A 6,808-nucleotide genomic window follows, 5' to 3' on the forward strand; every position below is an offset into this window, starting at 1 on the left:
GTCTTTGGGGAGGTCTGGACCGTGTACCCAAAGCAGCCATTGCAGCTACATGAGCCACAAGCCTAAACCTCGCCGATTTCCCCTCGACATCAGGAGGAGTGGGGGACGATGCCAAGCCCAGCCGCAAGCGATGATGGAATTCTCGCTTGCAACTTTCATCAGCTAGCTGAGACCATGCCACTATGGGTCTGAATGGGGTCCTGGGTGTACACCCACCACCGGAGTGGAAGAATAGCAGACACATCTTACAGATGACAAGTCAATAGTCAGTGGGCAAATCAGCTCTACGGTAGGTTCTGGTGTCAAGGAGATGGGCCCGAATCTGCTGTTCCATCACTATGCAGTCCAGCAGATGTTCTTTCTTGGACCCGGCATGCATCCATGATGTTGTGTGGATGCGCCAATGCCAGAACAGCGTGTTGGTAATTACAGGCCCAAGGACTACACTAAAGTTGAGCAGCCTCCTACCGTTGTTATTGAGCTGATCTGGCCCAGGTCTTCCAAACACTCCAGACCAGGTGCTAGCATCATGACCACCTCGGGCATTAAAGTCACCCAACAAGATGACTATCCCGAGGGGCCACCTTAGCCAGCACCTGTGACAGGAAGTCATAGAAGACATTTGACTCATTGGCTTTGCCTGCATCCCTCCACGGATGTTCGGTGGGGGCATACGTAACCACGACCACCACTCCTTGCCTCTGGTTGATGGGAAGGCGAGCCCAAAGTAGCCTGGGGCTTCCAGCTTCCCACACCTCACTACCCCGCTCCCACGCCCCCTTCATTTGTTTTTGTTCAGAAGAAGAGGCACTCCCTGTTGTTTGGCAGTCTCTTGCCTAGAGTAGAGGACTGTCCACCCCTCATGGTAGCAGGAGCCAGAGCTGGTCCAACGGACCTCCTGAATACTAAAGAGATCCAGGCAGTACCAGTCCAGTTCTCAACAGAGGAGTGGCAGCCTCTCCTCTGCAGTGAGCATTCTAACATTCCACGTGGCCATCCGTAGTGGCTTTTTGTTGTTTATGGAGGAGCCCTGAGGGTAAGGATTCAGTCTCCTGGCTCCGTCAAATCGGGATTGGCCAGTAAACGTCATAGACGCCTGTCCCTCCAGGGCCTCCAGCACAAGCTTAATACATTTTAACTCATAGGTTAGTGGTAGTTAATTGAAGTTGGAGGGGTTAACATCCCCTTGCACCCATCAAGTTCCCCCATTTGGCCGCTGTCGTGGCTACAAACGCCAATCTATATTGGCCCTCCCCCTATGGCTCTGCCCACCACAGCGTTGCCGTCTGGCACCACGAGGAGGTAGGGGGTTGTTTTTCCCGGACACACATGCACACACAGAAGCACATACAAGCACACACACACCCAATAATACCCAATACCTGCCATTCTCCGCGAATTGATCGTGACGTCACCACGGTGCCTGTGCCAGGCCAGGTGCACTTTCAGGCCCCATGAAGTGTTGAAGGCTTGCTGACAGGAGGTCTAGGGACAGACCCAGGTGCCATGGGTTGGCTGACTGGTAGATGCACCAGCTGTATCCCCTACTGTGCCAACTTTCTGCATTTTAGCCACCCGGCACTCCGCTCATTGTTCCTCTGCCCTCCGTTATTTCTGGAGGGCGACTGCCTCCAACTGCCCAGCAGCGTCCCTCACGAGCCTCCTCCACAGAGGCCGATCTTGACACCGCTGGTACCGGTCATCGGCAAGTCCACTCAACTCCACACCCTCTTGTACCACATCATTCCATCTGTTCTCTAGCATGTGCTGTGCCCATTTAGCCCCATATAACCCACTGAACAAACGCAGCCTTGCCTGCCAGAGGAGCTCACGATGGGACTTTGTCAATATCTTTCAAGGATTTGTAAGCTCCTTAAACAAACCAGTCTGGTTAAAATCAGGATGGATCGTATGGATGCCAGCCTAAATGTTTCTAACCAGCGAAGATGTTCCATTAGGAGAGTCCACGTTTCGCAAGCATAGAGAAGGGAGGGCATGACCGTGGCCGGGAAGATCCTAAGCTTCGTGCTTACCATGGGTCCGATCCTGACCGTGACACCTGCTGTATATTTGGAGTCTGCAGCTCTCTTTCCCCGTGGTGATCGCGTGGATATTTATCCAGGTCCTCCTGGTTTTTCCTTTCAAATTTAGAATCAACGTCATTCGCTCAGAGTATTTGGCTAATGCTATACATTTCCACGTGGTAAGTCACTTCCTTGAGCAGCAATCATTTATGATAGCTAGGTCGCTTCTGAAAAAGAGCTATATAGCTCACTGGGCCTTACCTAGCAAAATAAAAAGTTTAGTTTTAATATGGGTCTCGATTAGTGTAAGTCTCTGTGAGTCTCTATAGTTATATACGAGTCTCTCAACCTTTGTGGGTCTTTGTGGGTCTATCAGTCTGTAGAAACGTAGGTTCGATCCCGACCCTGAGGACTGCTGTACATTTGCAGTCTGCGTGTCTCTCTCTCCCCGTGGTGGTCCCATGTATTTTTCTCTGTGTCCTCTGGTTTTCCCCTCCACATTTAGAATCAACGTCAAACGTTTAGGGTATTTTTGCTGCTATGAAACATTTCCATGATGATGAAAAGCCACTTCGTTTGGCTATCATTTGTGATCACCAGGTCACTTCTGAAAAATAACTACATAGCCATGTGGGCCTTACCTGGGAAAATACACATTGTTTTTAGTAGTAGTTTTAGGGAAGTGGACAAGAGGTTCTGCAGCCCATCAGCAGCCGATCCCTTTTAACAGTGAATCATCTTTTAGCGTTGCTACCTTGAAAAAGTACAAGCGTATACGTGTCTGTATATATGTGTATGTATGTCTATGTACGTATGTCTATGTGTACGTATGTGTCTATGTGTATGAGTATCTGTATGTATGGACGTGTGTCTGTGTTTGCACGTACATGCGTTTCTATCCATCTGTATGTGCGCGTGTCTATGTGTCTGTACATGTGTCTATGTATCTGTATGTAGTATGTACGTGTCTTTCTGTCTGTTCGTGCGTGTCTATGTATCTGTATGCACGTGTCTATGTCTGCATATGCGTGTCTATGTGTCTGTATATGCGTGTGTCTATGTGTATGTATGTGTCTGTGCGTGTGCGTGTGTGTAGCCAGTACCTTGTTGTGCCAGCGTGAGCAGCGGTAGAGCGAACAGCACCAACCAGTCCATCGCGATCCACCTCCACCACAACACAGTCAACCGGCCAAATTCAATACCAATACTGGCCCAATGGTCCGTGACATTCGCTAGTCTTGCCCAGAATCGGTTGAATTCTAATCCTCGCGTTTAATTTATATTATACGATCGCAGCAATACAAATAAACACCAACGTTTAGTCAGTTCATCTGGTCACGACGAGACAGCTTCAGGAGTGAATTCGTGCCGTTCCGCTATTATAAACAGCGCAGAGCACACAGAGAGAGATGAGTGTTACCAACACGGTGCACCCAGTCCACGATAACGTCCGGGCTCAATCAACCACAGAGACCATCAGAGAGGGAGAGTGCAGGTCAGAGAGTGAGGGTCAGAGAGGAGCCCCTCCCAGGAAGCGCACCTCCCACATATTAACACAAACAAAGAAAACTAAACCCCCTATAGCCTCGATAGACTGCAAGTGCTGTTAGTGAGCACCTATTTTTCAGAAGCGACCTCGCCACACATGATAGCCAAGTTAAGTTCCTTATCATGTTGAAATTTATAGCAGCCAAATACTCGAAGCACATGTTTGTAATTCTGGAGGGAAAACCGGAGGACCTGGAGAAAAATCCATGTAACCCCAGGGAGAACATTCATACTCTATGGCGTCAGGGTCAGGATCGAAAGCACGACCTCCTGTATACCAGGCGTGGTAGTTATCATCTCACCCACACAAAATGGTAACTTTTAAGTACAGCTTCACTATAACACTCAGCGACTTTTGAACAAATCAACCGGACCTCAAAAGCCAAGCAGATCTGAGCTGAGACATTGCCTGGATGGGTGTCCACAATGCACAAACAGGTTGTCATAAGGTTGCGAGGCCAAGTTGTGTTTATATGTAGATGTACTATAAGTCGATGCTGCCTGCCTATATCACTCCTCAATGACCAGCTGGGGTGAAATATGGTCAAATGGCCTTTACAACCAGCAGGGCGTGGGGAGGCCTTCATCCAGCAGTTGATTGACAAAAGGTTTATATGCTCCTAGGAAGAAATTGGGCAGTGCTCATCTCCACCAGTGTAAATTCCACATTCCCATGACAGGAACCATCTTTAACAAGCACTGACAACTTCGCAAAAGTGCTATCCATTTTATGACCCTGTAGAGATGGCAATGATGGCTTGTCTATGTCAACCCTTGATGCTACAATAAATGAAAGTGTACGCATTGCTACACAAAAACAATCTATGTGATGAAAATCTGATTGCACGCAGCACGGTTACTACAATTAGAATAAGGATCTGTGGTGCCACGGCCTCGAATCCAAACTGTAAGTGCCGCGACCTCCCCCTGGCCCCCATACTGAATACACACACACAGCGCACACACATAGTATCCTGGCATGAGTTTGCTTGGCACAACGGGTTTTAATCCGAAGGGTACCTATGAGGAAAGTTCCACGGTTTCCCGATGCCAGGGGATTGGCAGACCTTCACACGACAATTTACATCGCAGTGCCCCTGAATTGGCTTAATAGTGTATGGGCACAAAAAAGTTACCGGACCAGCCGCGATGAGTCATTCACGGCATCGGGAGAATCCGGGGGCGAAATAAGCGAAAAAAGCAGAATATGAGGTCAGGGGAACGCAGCACCAGGGTCACACCCCCTGACCCCCACACCAAATACACACCCCCATCCTGCCTTCTACAGCTAGGAGGTACGTGGTAGGACGCTTGAGTGACTGCGTAGGCATAGGCGGCACTCGGCTAGGCTTTTCTCACAAGATACTCTCCCCGAGCAGCTTACTGTAAAGGATTTTGGTTTGCGCCGAGAATAAAAGTTAGCACAGTGTGAATGTGTAGTGGTGTCTGCGATTTCTGTGTGGAGCGACTACGTGTGCAAGCTGAGTCCTGGGTAGCAGTTGGGAAACGCATGCCGAGAGTGAACCTGAGATGTAGATCGCGGAATCGCTACCACGTTTGCGTGGGTGAGGTAATCATGCAGGTGTAAGCGCGCTCGCAGCCCTCTTTTGTCAGCGGGGCCGCGATGTGTATAGGCGTGCGTGTTAAGAGCTAATTGTACGCAGGTGGAAGCATGCATTCGTAGCCCTCCGGTTAGTGACAGCGGCTGGGTGTGTGAGGCCCGCGTTCACCGCAGCGCTTAGTTAGGAAATCGCGTCCAGGCGGGAGTGCACGGTCGCCACAGCGCAGCTGATAGTTTATCGCTCGCAGGTGATAGTGAGGTTCGCGGCCCCTTTGTTAGAGACAACTGTGGTGTGCACGGGGTGTGGTTTAACCCCGTGCGGCTCCAAGGCCAGCAGCACGAGCAAATCCCTCAGAGAGGGCGCTTGCAAGCAGGGCCCCTTCACTGGGTCGGCAGAGGCCCAGCGGGAGCCGACCAATGCAGTAGAGGAGGCAATGGAACGGGCGGACGTCACGCCCATACCTGTGTAATAATGGACTTTGCCGACACACTGCTTGGTCTCCGTCACTCTTTATTCTGGTTGACGTTCGCACTCCGCTGGTCCCGACAGTGGACCAGTTGCTCCTCGCGCGCGCCCCGCACGCGCTCTCCCGTCAGTCGCTCCGCTTCCCCGCTTCCGCACACCGCTGGCCGACGGTGTGCTCGAAGCTCCTCCGGCCACGTGGCTGATGGCGCGGATCTCCTCCAGCCACCCAATGTGGTCCAGCTTCGTGACTCTACCAATTGACCCGGATGTATATGCCACTGGTTCTTCATGTTCAGCAGATGTAGATACCACTGATGCTTCATGTTCTACAGATGTAGATGCCACTGGTTATTCACCTTTTGAAGATGTAGATGCCACTACTTCTTTACGTTCTGCAGATGTAGATGCATCTGGCTATTAACGTTTTTGCAGATGTAGATGTCACTGGTTCATCACGTTCTCTAGATGCAGATTCCCGTGGTTTTACATGTTGTGCAGATGTAGATGCCACTGGTTCTTCACGTTCTGTAGACGTAAATCCCTCTGATTATTCATGTTCTGCAGATATAGATGCCACTGGTTCTTCCTGGTCTGCAGATGGAGATGCCACTGGTTCTTCACGTTCTGCAGATGTAGATGTCACTGGTTCTTCACTTTCTGCAGATGTAGATGCCACTGGTTCTTCATGCTCAGCAGATGTAGATGACACTGGTTCTTCATGTTCTGCAGATGTAGATGCCACTGATTTTTCATGTTCTGCAGATGTAGATGCCACTGATGATTCATGTTCTGCAGATTAAGATGTCACTGGTTCTTCACGTTCTGAAGATGTAGATTCCACTGGTTCTTCATGTTTTTCTGATGTAAATGCCACTGATGATTCATGTTCTGCAGATGTAGTTTTCACCGGATCTTCATGTTCTGAAGCTGTAAATGCCACCGTTTGCTCACGTTCTGTAGACGTAGATAACACTGGTTATTCATGTTCAGCAGATGTAGATGCCACTGGTTATTCACATTCTAAAGATGTAGATGCCACTACTAATTTACGTTCTGCAGATGTAGATGCAACTGGCTATTAACTTTGCAGATGTAGATGTCACTGGTTCATCACGTTCTCTAGATGCAGATTCCACTGGTTCTACATGTTGTGCAGATGTAGATGCTACTGATTCTTCATGTTCTGCAGATGTAGATGCCACAGGTTCT

At 49.5% G+C, this 6,808-nt stretch overlaps 1 pseudogene; it reads left to right on the forward strand.

Annotated features, from left to right (window-relative positions):
• LOC144953522 (CTD small phosphatase-like protein 2-A pseudogene) overlaps nucleotides 1–5,802 on the forward strand; it is a 28,848-nt pseudogene extending 23,046 nt beyond the window's left edge.
• The last annotated feature ends 1,006 nt before the right edge of the window (nucleotides 5,803–6,808 follow it).

This window comes from Lampetra fluviatilis, chromosome 77 (assembly GCF_964198595.1).
Source record: "Lampetra fluviatilis chromosome 77, kcLamFluv1.1, whole genome shotgun sequence".
NCBI classification, from domain to species: domain Eukaryota; kingdom Metazoa; phylum Chordata; class Hyperoartia; order Petromyzontiformes; family Petromyzontidae; genus Lampetra; species Lampetra fluviatilis.